Here is a 21201-nt window from a genome sequence, read left to right on the forward strand (position 1 = left end):
TTCAGCCTTGGGTGTGATTTGTGATATCCTTGTGTGCCTGTTCATTTTCCTGTCTTTAATTTTCAGCATTACTGACACCCAAACATTCTATCTATCATAATCTGTCTGTCTCTATAGATAGATAGATATACATTGTTGCATTAAGTATTAATTTATTAAATATTAATACATTAAACTATTAAGTATCTACTTCCATCAACAGACTGTGAGAGATATGCAAGTAGGAATTTCATTGTACTGTTTACTCATGAAAATGTACTTGAACTTAAAAATTGACTCTTGATTAAAATAGAAAATATGTATATATAGTTCAGGTACCATAAGCTGGTAGCAAACTAATAATTAATATAAAACTGCTAGGTAGATCTAGACTGTAGCTACTTCCTGAAAACAATTCAATCTATACTCTCTATATATAAAATCCTAAGCCTAAAAGTACAACAATTTTGTGCAACGATTTTATGTGACGTTTTTATGTCACGTTGTTTTTCACGCTTTAAATCGGGCTTACTTTAAAACCTACATATATATATTTGGTATCATTCTTTTCAGAATTTATCGAAGATTAATTTGATGTTGTTAAATTTTCAGATTCTTATTCCATTTTTAAATTATAAACTAAAAAATATCAAGAACTTAAGTCCCGTGAGACGAGACTTAACCATGAGTGCCAAGAGATTTAACCACACCCGGGGCCAGAAATAAAAGACAAAGAGTAGGACAGCTGCTGTACAGGCTTTTAAATGTTCGAAGTGCACCACGAGATGCAGATCATGCAGCACTGCAGCAGCATCAAGCCAGCAGCTGATCGAGCAAAGAGGTAGTAAAAAAAAACTGTATTTGTTTCCGATTGTATCACCGTTTAAGAGGGGATTTTGAAGGAGCGACCGCGTCTCCTTGGGGAGCGTTCAGCCCCCCAATTCACAACGCGGGCAGCAGACTGGCTGCAACTGGGGTTGGGCACCGAAGGCGCCAGTGGACTTTTGGACTTTGCCCCCCTAATATATATATATATATATATATATATATATATATATATATATATATTTATATATATTTTCACGGCATTCGTAGTCTGTGTCACAATCTGATTGTATGGGTGGTTACCTACCAGGTAACGCTTGTGGTTGGCCAGCAATCTGCTAACATCCGCCACAGTGCCCTCAGTTTGTGAGGAGCAGATCATAGAATGGTTGAAATAGTTTACTGTCAAATAAATGCAAAGAGTACGCGACACGTGTTTCACCCTCATTCTGGGCTCATCAGGCGTACACACTCAACTGCACTCCCTCTCGGGAATTGAACCTCGGACGTCAGCGCCAGAGGCGATGCCCCTAACGTTGCGCCACGACGTGTGGTTCGTTTATTTGACAGCATGTAGATTGGGGTAATTACATTCACGGCATTCGTAGTCTGTGTCACAATCTGATTGTATGGGTGGTTACCTATTTGCATTTATTTGACAGTAAACTATTTCAACCGCAGATTGCTGGCCAACCACAAGCGTTACCTGGTAGGTAACCACCCATACAATCAGATTGTGACACAGACTACGAATGCCGTGAATGTAATTACCCCGATCTACATGCTGTCAAATAAACGAACCACACGCCGTGGCGCAACGTTAGGGGCATCGCCTCTGGCGCTGACGTCCGATTTCCAAGAGGGAGTGCAGTGGAGTGTGTACGCCTGATGAGCCCAGAATGAGGGCGAAACACGTGTCGCGTACTCTTTGCATTTATTTGACAGTAAACTATTTCAACCATATATATATATATATATATATATATATATTCTGAAACCTGCTTACTCCAATTCAAGGCCATGGGGAACTGTGGGTACAACATATGCCACAAATGAAAGATTTGGGTGAAATGACCTATTTGTAGATAATTATACATGAAGTAAGAAAAACAAGAAACCAGTACAATATCAAAAGGTTCCCGCACATACTCATTGACACTGCCCAATATACAGAAGTAATTTATTCTTGGGAAATGTTGTGAATCTGTTTAGATAATGGTATTTTTATTTAAAAGACTTGTCAAATTATTTATTGTGTATGGCACAAGAAAAACAATAAAAAACCAGAACAATATCAAAAGGATCCTATACATAACCTCTTAAATACCCCAATATAAGGACTTAACTCATTCTTATGGATTTCTTATATTTAAAAGACCAATCCATTCATTATGGTGACTAAATAACTACTTTAAATCTAAAATATAACAACAAACAATTATTAAAAGATAATTAAAAAACACAATTCTCATTCACTAAGTGAATTATCAACATGAAACTGCAGATAAGTGTTTTGTTTTTATGCAGTAAGATATGTTATAAGTAATAGACAAGAGGACAATAATGTTGATGATTGCACAAAAAAAGTTTACATAACACTTAATATTAGGAAAATGCTGTGTAAGTAAAAAGGGAGAGAAAGAGAAAAAGGGAGTGAGGTGAGTGATGGTGAGGAGACAAGATAAAGGGAGTTGTTTGATGGGAAATGGAACTGAGTGAGAGGAAAAAGAGTTGCCAGGCAGTCAATAGAAGGTGACAGACATGCAGAAAAGTCATACTTCATGTTCATATTCTGTTGTATTATTTCTCATCATCTGCAGCCTTTGTTTTCTGCTTATGAGTTAGCATCAGCTCAGTATCCAGCTTGTATGGTCAAAGAAAACTGAACTGTTTAAAGTAACTGAAGATGGCACTCTAAAATCAAAGTACAAAAAACAAATTGCATGTGTTTAGAAAAAGGAATATTGAGACACTAAATATGTTTATATTAGGGTATGTTCTGTACATACTGACATTGCCTCTAGTAAAGCTTACTTTAGCTGCTGTGAACACCAGAGGGTACGGTTGCCCCGTGAACCCAACAGACAGATATGTAGACACAGATTAAAAGCACAAAGAAGTTCTTTTAATTATTCTTCTTTCTTTAAAGTGCCTTTTAAGCACCATAGCCACCATACACAAATAAACCAACAACAAATAATACAATTCTCTCCTCCACACCTCCCAGCAAGCTCTGTCAACTACCTCCCAACTCCGGCTCACTTGCTGGGTTCCCATCAGTCCTTTATATAGTCCTTGGCCCAGAAGTGCTTCTGCTCTTCCTCCCACGTGACTTACTAGCACTTCTGGGTCAGCTGGATCATTCAGGTTTTCAATCGGCCCGGAAGTACTTTGGGGCTTCCGTTGTCATAGCCCATTAGTACTTCCGGGCTAGGTGAGAATTTGTTTTCCCACCAACTTCCCACAGCGTCCCCTGGCAGCACCCACAGTACCCAGCAGGGCTGTGCTAGCGAACTCCAAGTTCCATAGTGCCCTGCGGGCATCCGGGGCACTGCTGCACTCCAGGGAAGCTGCTATCTATCATCTTGGGGGAGGCAGTGTCCTTGATAAGCTGCCTTCCCCCATCCTTCCATTACCGGGGCGTCCTGGCCGGGATAAACTGCCAGCCGTCCCTTACACTGCAAATTACTTGTTCTGCCATAGTTTGGTCAGATCATAACTATGGATTCTACTAAAATGATAGGCTTAGGGCCTAGCTTGTGTGGTGCATAGGGCATATCAGTACTGAAACCTTATTCACAACGAAAGTTCAATTCAGTTCTGTTTATTCTTTGTATAGTGCTTTTCACTGAGTGTGGGCACAGAGTGATGTGACAAGTTCTCAGGTAAAATGCAAGTACTGTATAGATTTTACAAATTGCTAAATGCAGAATTGGTGCATATAAAGAGACAGAACTGTTAATACACACACAAAATAAAGTAGAAACTGATCAACATAAATGGAAATCAACAATATCTGCCCATTAATTTATTGTTGATCCATGGCCAGTTGACAACATAGGAGAAGAACACAAAAACTCCAGTTAGCAGCAACCCTTGAGAAAATAAACCTCTGGTGGGGGTTCTACGATTAATTGTATGAGAGAAAATCAAAGTCACAGTCCAGGAGATCTCAACCAGCTAGCCACCCCCTCCTGGGTATTCTATAGTAGAGTCTGTGTTGGGCTTTCCAATCTGTTGAAACAATCTATTGATCCAGTAATTCCAATGCTCCCAGTAACTGGGATGACTTTTCCAAGTGTGTTCACTAGTTGTGGCAAGACAGCACCTAACAGCATATAGGCTATAGTAATTCTTAAAAGTTGTGCATTGACAAATAAACTGTAATCTATCTATCTATCTATCTATCTATCTATCTATCTATCTATCTATCTATCTATCTATCTATCTATCTATCTATCTATCTATCTATCTATCTATCTATCTATCTATCTATCTATCTATCTATCTATCTATCTATCAAGTTCCTTTATTAAAAACTTTTTAATGCACATTTTTCTGTCACATTCACTCTCAGTCAAGTGTTGGCTTATGCTGTACACCCACTGCTGATGGATTACACTACTGCACTGTCATTTGATCATAATTGGATTTTGTAATACTACATTATTGTACAACATGACAAAAGATATACATAGTGGAAGCTTTTATATGCAAGATCGCTTAAACAGTGGTATTGGTGCGAATCATGCCTTTTACATACTTAGTGCACAGTCACCACTGAAAATTGTGAGAAACATTCAAAAAATCTATAAACACAATTAAACCGAAGCTTTAGGGTTAGTTCTGATAACAAAAACAGAAACTGTATTCAGTAAAAAGGAAGTTCCCATGAACTGATTTAATTCAAAACTAATAGGTTTCCAATCTTTCATGACTATGTTATGAATACTTAATATGATGACAATGAGTACATGCAAATGAAATAATCGATGCAGGCTATAGACAGACATTAACCTGGGAATTTACAAAGAATGTTCAGAAATGCGTAACATTTATAAATCTGTTGAAAACTTAAGATACTTTCTCCTGTACTATGCAAATTGGTATAGTGAAAGAAAAGATGCCACTTTATCTGCTTCTTTCAATTACTCACAAAATGAAAATTATTAAGCAATCTTGAGAAGACAGCTTTGCAAGCATTACTGTAATCCATTCACTTACAGCTGTTTATTAACTTCTACTTGGAAATATTGAGGCTTCAGCAGAAGTAATTAAGAAATAATTCTAAATTAGATACTTAAGGATATAACGTCTGGTGGTGCTCCAATGTACACCTTGAGCTTTAGGCAATCTGCTCAGATCCACTGGTATATCTGTTGTAGTCATGCATGGATCTGGGTTAAATGTTTGCTGAAAGAATCCCTGCCATGCTTTGCTGCATATCAGTTAATATTCAGGAAGATGGTATATTCTGTTCTGTATGTAGCTGTGAAGATTGCAGAAATCAATAACTCTCTTACAGTTGAATAACAGGGAAAACAATTTTAGAGCATCTTCCTTTCTCTAGTTGTTGTTTTTTGCTTTTCCTGTGGTGAGTGGTTCTTTTCCTTTCTAAGAATAGAATGAACACCCCAAAGTAATAAGCCCCTTTCTGTGAATTCAACAGATAATCTGTTAAAATGCATAAGAGGCTCTTCAGATTAAACTCACTTTTTTTTCACTGTGAATAAGATTTTTTTTAATATGAAATCTAAATGGAATTACTTCTTTCCTGTTTTTAAAGCACTTGTTTACAAGTGAACTGAGTTTGGTTTTCTTAATGAAAACCGTTGTTGGAATCCTGTGACACTTGAACACTTGACAACTTTCCTCTGGGTGCAATGCAGCATGCAGAACACATCTGACCAATATGCCCTATGAGGACTGAATTGGTTTGAACAATATTTTATTACATTACTGTGTGGGAACACTACTCATTATATTATATTATGAACTATAGCTATTTACTCATATATAATGTGTTTTACACTCAAAAATGTTTTTATGAAAGTTATATGTTTACTATAAACTATTTCGGCACATATAATTCATTCATTTATTAAACCATTCATGAAGCTGAACAGATACAGTTACTCATGACTAGAAGAAAAAAAAACGTGCATGGGAAACTTAACTACGTACCCTTTTTAAAAAGCTCATGACTAGATATTAAAAATCATGTTAAAGTTGATCTAAAAATTGCTAAAAATCAAAACTGTATGTGTATTTGTATCACAGTTTAAATCGGAGTTGCCTGCCTTATCACATTCTGGATTTGCAAGAATGACTACTGGACAGAAAAATATTACTTTTTTTAACAAGTAATGCTTTTAATCCATCCAACAGATGTAAAGCAAAAATCAAACTCAAGACACAAAAAAGTTATTTCTCAAAAAAGCCAAACGTTTTACAATAAATTAAAAAAAAAAGAAAATGATGTACCACCAATCAAAAACATTTAGTCATCATGACAAAAGCTAGCAAAAGAGAGTAAGAATAAAAAAGGTTTAGTTATACCCTAAATGGACAGAGGACTCAGTGTTAAAGACTGCATTGATCACAATATCATAATCCATAAAGTCCTACAGTTCATATTAGTCAACACACTTTGCGTGGCAGTGATTGTTTATGTTTGCACATTTTACAGAAAGCACGATTTCCTGCATTGATGTATTAAAATCAGTCAAACTATATACACTCACTGGCCACTTTACTAGGTACACCCGTTCAACTGCGTGTTAATACAAATATCTAATCAGCCAATTACATGGCAGTAACTCAATGCATTTAGACATTGTTAAGACAACCTGCTGAAGTTCAAACCGAACATCAGATTGAAGAAGAAAGGTGATTTAAGTGACTTTGAACTTGGCATGGTAGTTGGTGCCAGACGGGCTGGTCTGAGAATTTCAGAAACTGCTGATCTACTGAGATTTTCACTCACAATCATCTCTAGGGTTCGCAGACAATGGTCAGAGAAAGGGAAAATATCCAGTGAGTGACAGTTCTCTGGGCAAAAATGCCTTGTTGATATCAGACGTCAGAGGACAAAGGCCAAACTGGTTTCAGCTGATAGAAAAAAAACAGTAACTCAAATAACCACTCGTTACAACTGAGGTATGCAAAAGAGCATCTCTGAATGCACAACACATTGGACATTGAAGAAGATGGGCTACAGCAGCAGGAGATCACACTGGTTGCCACTCTTGTCAGCTAAGAACAGGCAACTAAGGCTACAATTCGCACAGACTCACCAAAATTGGACAATAAAAGATTGCTAAAACATTGAGTCTCGATTTCTGCTGCAACATTCAGATATTAGGGTCAGAATTTGGTTCCAACAACATGAAAGCATGGATCCATCCTGCCTTGTATCAGTGGTTCATGCTGGTGGTGGTGTAATGGTGTGGGGAATATTTTCTTGGCTCGCTTTGGGTCTCACAGTACCAACAGAGCATTGTTTAAATGCCACAGCCTACCACAGTATTGTTGCTGACCATGTCCATTCCTTTATGACCACAGTGTGTCCATCTTCCAATGGTTACATCCAGCAGGATAACGTGCCTGGCACAAAGCTCAAATCATATTAAACTGGTTTCTTGAACATGGCAATGACTTCACTGTACTCAAACGGCCTCCACAGTCACCAGATCTCAATCCATTAGAGCACATTTGGGATGTGGTGGAACGAGAGATTTGCATCATGGACAACACATCTGCAGCAACTGCATAATGCTATCATGTCAATATGAACCAAAATCCCCAAAGGTCCTGGGTGAAACTTTTGATTTACAGTCTATGTCCTCTACCTCACCTACGGTTATGAGCTCTGGACTAAGACTAATAAGTGGCCAAAATCAGGTTCTGCACTGTGTTGAGGGATTGACTGTTTGTGATAGTGTCAGTAACTCAGCTCAAAAAAAGACCACTGCTCTTCTGGATCAAAAGGAGTCATTGAGGAGGTTTGAGCATGTAGATAGAATGACCAACTACATCTCCATGAAGAGGTGGATAAGGCACAGTCCATTGGAAGAACTCTCAAAGGTAGATGCAAGATGCACTGGAGAGATCATATCTGTCTTAATGGCCTCAGAGTAGGGTTGGATCATATGACCTCAAATGAGTAACACAATAATTTAACACATATACATTAATAATGATAAATGAATGAGTGTGTGCTTTGGGAAATCACGTTGGCCATGAATTGACCTTGTCACTTTCTCTCTTTTTCGTGGCCATACAATCTTTGTATTGTACAACTTGGTTGTGATTTCAACTGAACAAGCAAGCTGCTCATGTTACATTTAGTCAACAGCAATGGTTTTAGTTTATATTTGACTTCTGCTAGGTTTAGTATCCTATTAGCTGAAGCAAATATATATATTCACACTGCATCTGTGTATAGATTGGTGTCTGACCCATCCCTGAGTAGGGTTTAGCTTAAGTGTTCACCCTCTCATTCCTGGCAAGCTTCTTTTGTTTTCATTGACAGCTCTGGACAAAGTGGAAGCACGTGACTTGATATTACAACTGGGACTTGGTACTGTCATTTTTAAAAGTGACAGGTGCTGAAAGCATACATTGTGACAGAGATTTTACTGAACATACCGATAGGAGCAAAATGAGTTCAGCGACAACTTCTTACTGTCAGTATTGGTAAATTCTTGGTATATCAATTGATCTCCACCTCATAGTGTCCTGAAATTTTCCAAAAGGAGTTGAAAGAAGTTGTTATTGACATATTTGCCTGGTCTATCCAGCTCAACACATAAACACTGTGACCCTCACCAGTCAAGTCAATTTGGGGAGCATGCACTGGTACAGTGTGTTGCCGCACCCACTAAACAACGAAACAACTCAGGATCCTGGTTTGCAACCCCCCAGGCAGACAAGTGGTCCAGTCCCATCCTCCGGAAATGACCCTCTATCTGCCGCAGCCAGGTGTTACGTGGGTGACCCCTTGGTCTGGTCCAGCCACTGGAGTCCCCAAAAATGAGGATCTTACGAGCTGGATCACCCTTGGGGAATTGCGCCACATGGCCGTAGTGCCGTAACTGATGCTCCCTCACAGTGCAGGCAATGTACCTCATTTGGGACTCCATGAGGAACTGCTTGTTTGACACAAAGTCAAACCACCAATACCCAAGGATTCTCTGAAGAAACACAGAACTAAAGGAGTCCAGTTTCTCAGGTTACTGGATAGCGTCCATTTCTCACAACCATATAGCACAACATGAAGGACCAGGACTCTAAAGATTTGGACCTTTGTCCTTTTGCAAAGATATTGGGAGTACCACACACCCCTTTCTAGTGACCTCATAACACCCTCCCCACCCCCGTTCTCCCAATCTGTCTACAGACTTCATAGAAAAGAGTCACCAGAGACTTGAATGACACTGCCAAGATAATTAAACCTCCCGACGAGGTCAACATTCTCTCCACAGACAGACACACTGCTGATGGCTGTGCCCAAGAGGTCTGGATTTTGTTTTTTATCCAGGACATTTACAGGCCCAGACACTCAGATTCTTCGCTCAGTCTCTCGAGAGCCCCGATTAGAACCACCGTTGACTCTGTGAAGATCACAGCATCGTCAACAAAGTCAAGATCAGTGAATGAAACAAATATCCTCAAAATCACTGAACGGAGCAGGAGCAAGAACACACCCTTGACAAACCCCAGAATCAACTGGGAAAGAGGCAGATGTTCTAACTTCACTCTGTACAGCACTCTCAGTACCAGTGTACAGGCCGGCCATGATATCCATCAACTTTGGGGAGATCCCACGAAGTCTCAGGATATCCCACAGGGCATAAGATCAACTGAGTCAAACGCTTTATGAAAATTGACAAAGGCTTCAAAGAAACTCTGCTGATATTCGTGTTTGCATTCCATGAGAACCCTCACTGCCAAGATGCAGTTGATGGTAGACTTCTTAGGTGTAAAACCAGACTGCTCTGGTTGCTGGTAGGTGAGCAAGTGATCGTGGATGCTACTGAGGATGACCCTAGCGAGGGCCTTACCCAGCACAGAGAGCTGTATTATCTCCCTGTATTTGCTGCAATCCAAGTGATCACCCTTCCCTTTCCATATAGGATTGACAAGTCCCATTTTCCAGTTAGTTGGGATGATGCTCGTCTTCCAAATGGAAGCAAAGATTGCTATCAATGCAAGAAGGACAGCCTCACCACCAGCCTGGAGAAGTTCACCCCGAATACCACAGATACCTTCAGCCTTCCCTACACTCAGCTGGTTCACCACCTGTGCAATCTCAGTAAGACTGGGTGATTCACAGCTAAATGGAGGATCAGCCTCAAGAACCATGGATGTAGAGATCAACCACCTAGCCAGAGGATCAGCTTTAGAAAGAAGCTCAAAGTAGCCAGCCCAGCGGGTCAAAATTGCAGCATCATCAGTAAGGACTAATCCATCACCCACCCTGACTGTGACTCTCCAAGGAGCAGATTTGGATGTGCGTAATGCTTTGACTCCTCTGTAAGCAGGACAGGGTTCACTAAACCATAGATGGTGTGTCACTTGCTCACAGATTCCTCTAACAAACGCCTCCTTATCTGCCCACAGAGCCCTTGCAGCCATCCTTCTCAGTTCCTGGTACAGTCTGGAGTTGCCATCAAGCCATGTGCTGTAACTCAATTCGATGATATCCAGGGTGCCCTGCGAGATGAAACACCTCCTTCTGAGAACACCGGCAACACCAACACAACCCTCAGCAACCATCAGGGTCTCGTCACAGAAGGTCTCTTACATCACATTAGGATCAGCAGTCGCACTCAAGTATGCAAGTTCCTCACACAAACTGCATACAAACTCATTAGAAACAGCCTGATCTTGGAGTCTAGCTAGGTACAGCCCCATTCTTCTAGTAGGTGGTAACCTGCTGGACCTAAGGTGGGAGTAGCAACAACAAGTCTGTGGTCAGAATTCACAAACTGGGTACTTCTGTAGACTCTGCAGTTCTAATGTCTGCCTACAAGGATGTGATCGATCTCATTCATCACACCTCCAGTATTGGAGTACCAAGTCTAATTTTGCAGGATCCAGACATCCACAGTCCATGAATTTTTGCAAAGTCAAGGAACATGGAGCCACTTTCACCATGGTCACCAGACCCATGGGGACCAACTCAATCCTCATAGCCAGCCCTGTCAATGCCAGTGGTCACACTGAAGTTACCCATGACCAGAGGAGTATTGCGGGCACCCATCAACCACCAAATAAAATGTCTCCCTCACTGTGACATCACTCACCGTGGTTGGAGCATACTCTGAGACAACAGACGAGGACCCCAGAGAGTGCCTTAATCTGAGTCTCATAACACTCTCGTTGAAAGGAGTGAGATCGAACATCATTGGAAGGAGCCAAACTGCCACAGCAACAGCCACTCCCTGACTATGACAGCCATCACAGTGACCAGACCAACAAAAGGTGTACCCACCTTTAGAGATCTGGCCAGACCCAGGTCTGCGCACCTCAGAGAGTGCCACCACTGAAATGGGGAGTTTACAAAGCTCCTCCAACAGCAGAGGAAGATGATCATCAAGTTGAAATGCCAAGACCTTCCATGCCCCTACCCAGACAGGCCGCCTCAAATTGACACACCAGTTCAGATCTCCAACAGGCCTGACCCCATTGGCTTACTGGCGATTTTGACTCTTCCAGGATAGTGACTCCCGAGTGCTTTCCTCCATCCCCTTCATAATACGAGCACCCTTCCTATCCCGTGGAGAGTAGAAAAGAGTCCTGTCTATCGTTTCAGAGCTGCATGAAGTTTTTATGGTGGTTTCAGTACAGGATTGGACAGGTGTACCATTTCTTTAAAATTAAGAGCTGAAATGACATATTTCATGCACTCTATTGCACTACAAAGATGTCTGGAAATAGGTCAGCAAAAAGAGGAAAAATAAAATGAAAAAAAAGGTATAGCAGGCATGAGTTTATAAACATATTTCAATTATATTCACAATTTGCTACAGATGTCACAAACTCACAGGCATTAATTCTGTTGTTGGCACATTAAGAGACAGTTGAACTAGAACCAGAAGACTAAGCTGATTATCAATAAAACAAAAAGAATTGGACAGTCTGACATCGTGGGCAAGTCTTCAATGGAAATACCCACAAAGTCAGAGAATGGCAGACTATAGCTCTTGGAAAATCTTTAACAGCTGTTAATGTATAGATCATAACTTCTTCCTCATATTCACATTCCTCAAATGCCAAAGTGAAGACATAAAAAACAACTATCCATCCACTATGAAACCCACTTTTCTCCTTCCCAGTCCTCTGTCTAAAGGGCATAGTCACATTCTCTTATGGCCTGATTGCCTTTGAGAGCAAAAGGTAAATTGGAAAACCCAAAGGCAAAGGCATGAAAAAAGATTTGTACACCGTTAATAACTATAAATTGGATAGGTAGCACTGGATAACTTCAAACTGCATATTTAAGCCTGCGGTCACAACATGTGTTCTAACAAGCCAGCAACAGTTTCAAAGTTCAGTTTTGCTAGGACTCGGTAAACCATGATTTGCGTGTGTATACTGATTATCTGGAAATGCTATACCATGTGCAAATTTATTCTATCTTATACAGAAACAGTTCCTGGGAACATTAAAAAAAGGCTCGAGTTCAGACAACAGTAGTAAAAACGCGTGTAAAATCTAAGTAAATCTTATAATAACATAGACAACATCTACGTTTTGATTTTTTTACACGTTTGACGTCTTGGACGCGCTAAAATCTCCTTAACTTTCCTAAAAAGCAGTTTTCGGGTTTGCTAAAAGTACTTGCGTTAACCTGCTCAAGTATGCCACATCCACAGTGTATATTTAGCTTGAAACTGTTTAATTTGAAAGGAGAAGTCAGAATAAGCAGAAATGACGGGACCGTTTGCAATGCCCACTTCCCTACGCGCCCTCGGACAGCTGAGGCGACTTTGACCTACCGTACTGAGCTCTCGACAGTTTTTCTTTCTATCGCCAGTCAGTGCCTCCGGGTGCTCGGCCGTAGTTTAGCGGCTTCAGCTCGGCTGCCTTTGATTTGTGCGAGTTTGGCGCTGAATGAGTGTCTTCGTGCTGATCTGCAGTTGCAGAAGCGGGCGCGTGCGTTCAACCTGCAGCTCCTCGGTTTCAGTTTCGGAAAGGAGGCGGGTGTCGGGGATATGAAAGCGTAGCACCGATATTGAATGAGGAAGAACAAGGGCAGGATGAGGTGAGAGAAGTGTGACGGACAATAAATGTAACTTGTTTATATCTGATAATCCGAATTTGTGTCAGCATCTTAGAAATTCCGCTTTCTCATGGAGTTATCAAGGTTTTTTTATTTTCCTGTACGTGCAAGTTCAAATGTAAAATCCACTCTCATGAAGAAGTAATATGATGAATTCAGTGCAGTGTAGTTGTATGCTGTATAACGTCACATTTCCTTGGTGCTAAACCACTGGGATTTAGTGTAATTGCTTCTACAGTATATCAGAGCCATGTCATTTCGGATATTGTCGGTGTTCTGTAGATTTGCACTACCTCGTCAAAGTAAGCTACACATGCAAATGTGTACAAGTTTAAAAGAGAAAACATCGAAATGAACATAACATTTTTATGGTACTATTCACCATCAGCGAATTTTTTTTTCCTATGGTTGCACGTACCAATCATGTTCAGCTTACAATCACAATTCTGGACAAAAAGAAATTAAAATGGGAAAGGGATTGGATTGAGGCATTGGATACGTTTGCTCCTAATTGCATAAACGACAATAATTTTAGTAGGGTCTATTTTAATTGATTTCATTTTATTTATTTATTTATTTATTTAAGAAACGTATTTATTGACTCGTTTTAGAATAAATGTGTACTGCGCTTGCGCAGAAGCACATTTCGATAGGTTGCGTGGTTCGACAGAACACCGGGGGCATGTGTGCAGTAGTTGGCTTGTAACTGAAAACAAACATTAATTTACATTACGAACCGTAAGACAGAGGGTAGCCAGAGGTTATCACAGCAGCATCGTGGGCAAGTCGGAAACGCGCCTTGGATGGATTACCCATAATATCGCGCATTGGACAACGTTTTAAACTAAAGTCAATAGCCACCAAACTGTCTGTGGGTTTGCATGCTATTTTGTTGCAAGCAGAAACTCTATATGCGGCGTTACCTTTGTACATTGATCAGGACTGGATTAACCACAACACAAAATACGCATGTGCTCAGGGTACCAAGGGAAGGGGGACACTACATACATTTTCCATTGCTGAATGTACCAGGGACTACATGGTGCAAAACTCCAAATTGTGCAATTGAACCAGGTTCCAAAAAAATTAGCTCCCGCATTAAAATAAAAAATTGCATACCTACTGCATATATACAATAATACAAATAAAACAGTAATAATAGAGATTAATGATATATATTAATCTTGGAAATACTACAAAATTAGAATCTTGCATCTGCCACATGAGCCAACAAGGCTCACATGAACGTTCTTGTCTTGGTCATGTCAGATGTCCCATTCAGTCGACTACTACACTACATTCAGTAGTGAGTGCAGCTCACCAATATCTTAGTGCTTAGGGCCTCTAAAGGTTTTAATCTGCCCCAGGCAATGATGACATGATACAACCTAGTGACACAATGTTTGTTTGAGATTTTGCTCAGATACATTGGTTTTCCACCCATATCCCAAAGACATAATGTTGTTAAACCCACTTAATCCATTTAAGGGTAATGGGGGCTGGATCCTATTTTGGCAGCATTAGATGCAAGGCTTAAAAAAATCACACACACTGACACACATTCACAGCACCTGCAGTTAACATAATCTAAATTTCTTTGGGAATATGGGAGAAAAAACAATACCTGGAGGAAAACCTTCACAAATGTGGGAACAATATGCAAACTCCTCACAACCGACATCCAGGAACAGAATTTAAACCCAGGATGCTGGTTATGTGTGGCAGCAGCAATACTGTTTCACACACATTTCACAGATTTGTGTTAAAAATTATTACTCCGTTTTATGTTTCAGTGTATGCACTTGTGGACCCTGCAATGGACTGGTGCCTCATTCAGTGTCGATTCCTGTCCGGTGCTCAATGTTTCTAGGAAAGGCTTCAGCCCCTATAACCATAAAGTAGACTAAAAATGAAAGTTGATTTGATTTAAAAATGGCTTAAACTGCATTTGCCAGGTTTCAACCAATCAACCAACCTAACAACATGATTTAAAAAAGCAGAAAAACTTTTTCCAATATTGGGAGAACTAGTACAATTAGCTCCTTACAGAATGCAGCCCAGCCAGAAGTCAGACTGGTGTCCGGGCAGTAACTTTTTAGGCTGTGCTGGTCTGTATAGGGTTCGACAATGTTATCTTAATACATAATTCGCCAGCCTCCTCACTCACTCACGTCCGTCTGAAGCCGAATGCGCAGTCGCCTTCTGCACACGTCCGAAGCCGAATGCGCAGTCGCCTTCTGCGCAGCTGCCTGAAAAACCTTACGAGACCGACATCGCGGCAGGTGGTGGATTTACGGCCGCGAAAATTCAAAGAGAAAGGCGACTTCGACCGACATCCAACCCCAACATCGCGGCAGGCGGCGGATTTACGGCCACAAAAATTCAAAGAGAAAGGTGACTTCGATTAAAGCTCTAGAGGCCTGAAAGGCGATTTTGACTACAGCTCGAGGCCTAATTACGAATTCTGATTCAATTACGCATTCATTCAATACACCTATATCAGGTTTGTGGTGCTTATACTTATTACTATTCTACTCGTGCCCGTTTCACCTTACGTTGTCGAAACGGGCTCTTTGTCTATTATATTATATTATATGCTGTCGCAGTTCATAGTGCCTGTTTTTGCTGAATCCCCAGGGAACAGAGGATTTTGATCTTTCTCCAGAGGAATGATTTGGAGATTTAAGTCACGGTAGGAACAGCAGTAGTCCAGGGAGACCAAAGCTCATGATGTTTGCAGGATGAACATCTCTTCCAGTCTTGTGTCAGCCTATAAAGGTAGACAAGTAATTTGGAGGGAGAGTATGTCTTTGAACCCATAATTGATGGAAGCAGTGACTGAGAGGCTGTTTCACACACTCTATGAAGAGATCCAGAAACCAACAAAATATCTGACACTTATTTAAGCACTCTGTTTTAGCAAGACTGAAAACTAATTATACTGTATGTAATGCTGAGCAGCATGACTTAAGTTCAGCAAAACCCCTGGTGTATAGTCCAAGCTCTCAAAATGGACACAACCAATAGAAAGTATTGAGGAAAAGGCTACAATAAATGTTCTTTTTGATGCTTTCTTATAGAGCAAAGTTTTAAAACTACATTGAATAATGTAATTTAAATGCTTGCACTGTAACTGTGGTCTAGTGCAGGCATGTCAAACTCACAACCATTGGTGGGCTACTTCGACTGCCATATGTGCGTCAGCGGGCCGCACTGTAACAAATACTGTTATAGTATTATACAAAGTTACTGTAGCTTTCTTTCCAATACTGAAAACTTTAAAAAATGTAACACTTAAAGTTTAAAGAAAAGCAATTTATTTCCATACAATCTCCGTACAACAGCATACAATTAGAGTCTTAGCCTCTTAGCTAGGCCCTTATATAGGAGTCTTACAGTCTGAGATCTATTTCTTTTGTCCCGACACTTGGCATCTCTTGTTAGTAACCAGTTTGTCAATATCAGGCTTGAAATCTTGTGCAGCTGCAACTTTTATGAGGGATGAAAGGTGCTTGACAGTAAGTCTTGAGCGATGTGGGGTTTTGGTAGCTTTCATTAACAAAAACAATTGCTCACAAAGGTAAGTGCTTCCAAACAGTACTCTCGATGCCAACTTATGGATCTGCACATACAAGGGTGGCAGGTAAGCGTACAAGCCTGGCACACCAACCTCATTGCATTTTGCCATCAGAATAGAATCTGACTGCAGTTCAATCAGTTCCATTTGGATATTCTCAGGTGCATTCTCAACGTTGTAAGAGTATGGTGACGTAAACAGAGCAAAGTCCTGTTCGTGTGAACTGAAATCACTAAAAAACGCTCACTGAATTCATTGCTCAGTAATTCAAGTTGGAAAACAAAGCCTCCAAAAATCAAATTTTACTTTACTAAGTTTACTTCAAAGTTTATATTGTAAAATAAGCCGATATGCAAAAAGCCCTCTGACCTACAGTAATTTTACAAACTCAAAATCACAAAGATTTGTTAATAAACAACTCACCAACGTCTATTATATTGTCCACTTCAGATCTTCAGCTGTAGTCTGCATTAACTGTTCGTTGCAATACTAGCACAAAATTACATAAAACTAGAGCAAAAAAAAAAGTGAAAATTTGTGAGCTATTACTACTTGTGATGGTCAGTTCTGCCCTGTGGCCAGTTCTCTTCTGCCCAGCCAGTAGTGTAGCCTGCCAGGCTGCTGCAGCCTAGCACTTCAGTTGCGACGTCGCGGCTTTGGTCAAGGCTCGTGTGGTAGTGTCATGCCTAGGGTATCGAGCTGACGCCACAGCTGCAACTATACTAGCAGATGACGTTTCTGGTACCGTAATGCCATGGGAAGACTTGCTTTTGTCAGAAGGCGGAAGTAAGAAAAGTCAATAAGTAACGCAGAATGATTCAATCACAAACGATAGTAATCATTTTGTACAAGTTTAGTGCTAACTAGGATCTGTCATGTGGGCCGCACAGATTTCTGTTGTTGTTTGATGTTTGACATGCCTGGTCTAGTGCATACATTTCAATCACTTTTCCAGAATAACATAATCAATCCAAACTTCTGAAGCCAGTATTTTTTACAATTTCAACCAAAGCACCAATATTTCAATTTTTTGCATGATACATTAGCAAGTGGTCACTGGTTTTGCATACTATACAGAAACCAATCAAGCTGTAAAATTTCATGGTCTGGAAGTAAAACAGGAACACAACTTAAACTGTTTATGCCAGGTTTCTGTGGTTTGTGGAAAAGAGATACAAATCAACCAAATGGAAATGGGAGAACACAATCAATAAACTCTACATAATGCAACCTAGATAATAATCAAACTGGCATCCAAGCAGGGGGAAATAGCTATACTGTTGATCGGTGGCACTACTTTTCTAGGTTCAGCTGGTCTGTATAGCTATCAGATTCAGTAGCTCTACATTGCAAGAAAATTATAGAAAATTTTTGAACCAAAGGAGAACCAACAACCCGAGCAGCTCTTCATGATTTATATTATGAAGGTTTATCTTGTAACAGACGTGCTTCAACTGAGCCCTATTATGCTAGGTAGTAGTTAGGATGCTAGGTTGCTAATTCTAGTAACAGGCAGTTTTTTCTACCTGCTAAATTGGGAGATGAAATCAACATTTTCTTTTAGAATTCAAACCAGCCAACAAGCTAATATGGGTGGTATTCGAAACATATACCTAGTGCGATAGATGGCCAGGGCCATTACACGGCTAGGACACCAGCTGGGTGGAAGGACCGAGGGATAGACCATATTGGGGACATTATCTTCCCTGAGACACTAGAGGGAAGATAATGTCCCCAATATGGTCTCTCCCTCGGTCCTTCCATCCAGCTGGCGTCCCAGCCAGATAATGTCCCTTGGCATCCGTCACACTAGTCACTCACAAATTGGATCAGTTTTCAATAGCAATAGGTTTGTCAAACAAGAACAAAAGAAATTTAGTCAAGAAAAAGCCAATTCGGTCCTGCAAGTTAACTGAAGCATTTAATGTTTTACAGCTGTCACTCCAAGCAACCGTTTTTGCTTCCAGCCCAGCCTCTGTCAGTGTTCAATGTGTGTGTTTTACCTGCTGAATGAGTTTATGTGATTGAACCTTGTGTTAGACTCATCTCCTGTTCAGAGCTGGTTCCTTCATGTTACCTAATGCTGATAAATAAGCTCCAGCAATAACTCTATATTGTAAAATCATTTTTATAAAATGAACAAAGAGAAGAATTGTATTAGTATATTGCTTTAGATTTCCTAAAGTGAAATGTTTCTGCTTTTGTTCATTTGTTTTTTTTATGATTATCTACATAGACATATATCAATATTAAACTGCAAAAACTCCCCTTGGGACAAATAAAATATTATTACATCTCTAATTTAGTCAGGTAATTATTCTTTATGACATATTGGTGTGAAAGAAGCTGATCCTCAATGAATCTTTATGCATCTAGATACATTTACACTACCTTAGAAAACAACAGTCTATCACTGGATAGAGCAGGAAATATCAACTCTTGCTTAAACCAGGAAGTTGTCAAAGATTATTATGCAGTGGGGTTTTTTTTTTGATAAAGTTAAAATACAAACTCCAGTGTAAGCCAAATCAGTTTTGATATGCTTTGTTTGTTATCAGTGAACACAAAACCAGAAACAACACCATAGAAACTTATACTGTTACCAGAAGTGTTTTAATGGGATGGGTAAAGTTCAAAAAAGTATAAGACGATACTCTTTGTTAAAAGGATTTTGAATTTATCGGAAGTGGCTGAACTTTTTATTTACTGTATAAGAACACTGAAAAAATAGGTTATCACATCCACTGGGCATTCTAGATTTGATTTCTCTAGCTCTGACCTGGTGTTCTCTCATCAAGTTTTCTTGGCATGAAAGTTCTGGGGAAAACAACATGGACCTGAGATGGAACACCGTCAGAAGGGGTGGTGCCATCGTGAAAGGCTGGCCATAAAATGAGCATATGCAGAGTGTGTGTGTGTCAAGTCAATTTATTTTTGTATAGCGTTCTTCCTGAGATGCAGAGATTTCACAAGAGATGAAGTGCAATTTAAGCTACACAGCACAAGCAAGACACACAAGTAAAGTTATGGTGTGACACTGAATGAATATGGTGTGATGTGTGAGTCCCTGTCTTGCACCCCAAAAGACAAGGCTGAGTCTCAGTACTTTAGCAAAACCAGCTTTATTCAACTTTGAACAGGAACAGCAGGGTTATTTATTGCAACAGAAGTTACCACTCTCCTATACACAGCCACAGACTGGGCATAGTCATGGCCAGGTCAGTGGCCAAGTTACACTGTTCTCTGCATTCATAATGTCCCTTGCATCACCCATTGACCACAGGTGCATATAGCATGATCTCGATCAGCTCGTAGTTGTTTCTGTGACACTCTGCTGCGCTGCGAACCTGTGGTTGCATCAGCAATGGAGAAGCAGTCCTCCAAATCGCAGCAGTCATGCTTCGGTGTGCTGTCCCATTGGGGGAGGTTGGGGGGGATGGGTTCCTAAAAGAGTTCATAAACTTCACAATATGAGACGCCAAAGTTAGTTATACATATTTTAATCCTGTTCCCACATATATTCTGACTGCTCCCATCGGCTGCACTATTTTTTTATGAACTCTTTCCAATCCCCAAAATAAACAAATATACATAATTTAAAATTTGATTGCAGAGGATTTTTATTTTAATGAACTGTACCTGCATATTTTGGGAACTTAGACTTTACTAAAGGACTGTCTACTCTAAGCTGCTTGGAAAAAACATCAAGTTGACTGGCTGCTTTAGATTACTTATTGGAAAATTTTCAAGAAGTATGGCATTTTGTTACATAAGAACACATGGTCTATATCTATCTTGTTTGGGGTTGGCCAGTGTAAAATTAAGATTTGCAACATAGTCATATGCTTTTGAAATTAGACATTTTTGTTTACTGAAAGTGTTCAGTTGGCTTGAGATGTCAAGTCCCACTTTTTTTTACTTAAGGTTGATATGGCAACTATGTCCTATGCAATAACATCATGCGGAACACATGCATATAAGATTTATTTTGTTGTATATTGGGTTTAGAAGCATTATTCATATGTCGATATGATTAATGTCTGCAGTATGTTTCAGCTCTGTTAATGCAGTATTAAGCAAGCTGCACAAATCCATTATCAAGTACAAAATCATATGGATATTATATAATATGATATATTGTCTCTTACAAGTTCAGCATAATTCACTATTTCCTTGGTTAATGCTGGCAGAGAGCACATTTAATTTGGCCTGAAATAGTAAACTGGCTTAAATAGCTCAGATAATTTCATCTGTAATTCCAGCCACTGGTGACCTGCTTCTGATGTCTAACCTCCCTGTCTTTTTGTGTTCATAAGAATTACATAGGAACATTTTGCAATCACTTCAGTTTTTCATTGTCTAGTGCATCCTGACTTATAGGTACAAGAAACCCCCCAAATATTATATACTGTACCATTCAATGCATCTTGATGTCTAATAAGAATAAGAATAATACATTATATTTATATAGCATCTTTCCCATGCTCAGTTATGCACAAGATAGAGCTTTTGGGGGTCCTCCATATTTATG

At 39.9% G+C, this 21201-nt stretch overlaps 1 protein-coding gene across 1 annotated transcript in view; it reads right to left on the reverse strand.

The window, feature by feature from the left end:
• The window catches only part of sh3bp2 (SH3-domain binding protein 2), a 111034-nt gene extending 97965 nt beyond the window's left edge, over positions 1-13069 (reverse strand). Inside the window, exon 1 of the mRNA XM_028802269.2 lies at positions 12810-13069. The gene's annotated coding sequence lies outside the window, so the exon portion shown is untranslated. The remainder of the gene's footprint in view (positions 1-12809) is intronic.
• Positions 13070-21201: the final 8132 nt, after the last annotated feature.

The sequence above is a fragment of the Erpetoichthys calabaricus genome, chromosome 5, assembly GCF_900747795.2.
Source record: "Erpetoichthys calabaricus chromosome 5, fErpCal1.3, whole genome shotgun sequence".
NCBI classification, from domain to species: Eukaryota; Metazoa; Chordata; class Cladistia; order Polypteriformes; family Polypteridae; genus Erpetoichthys; species Erpetoichthys calabaricus.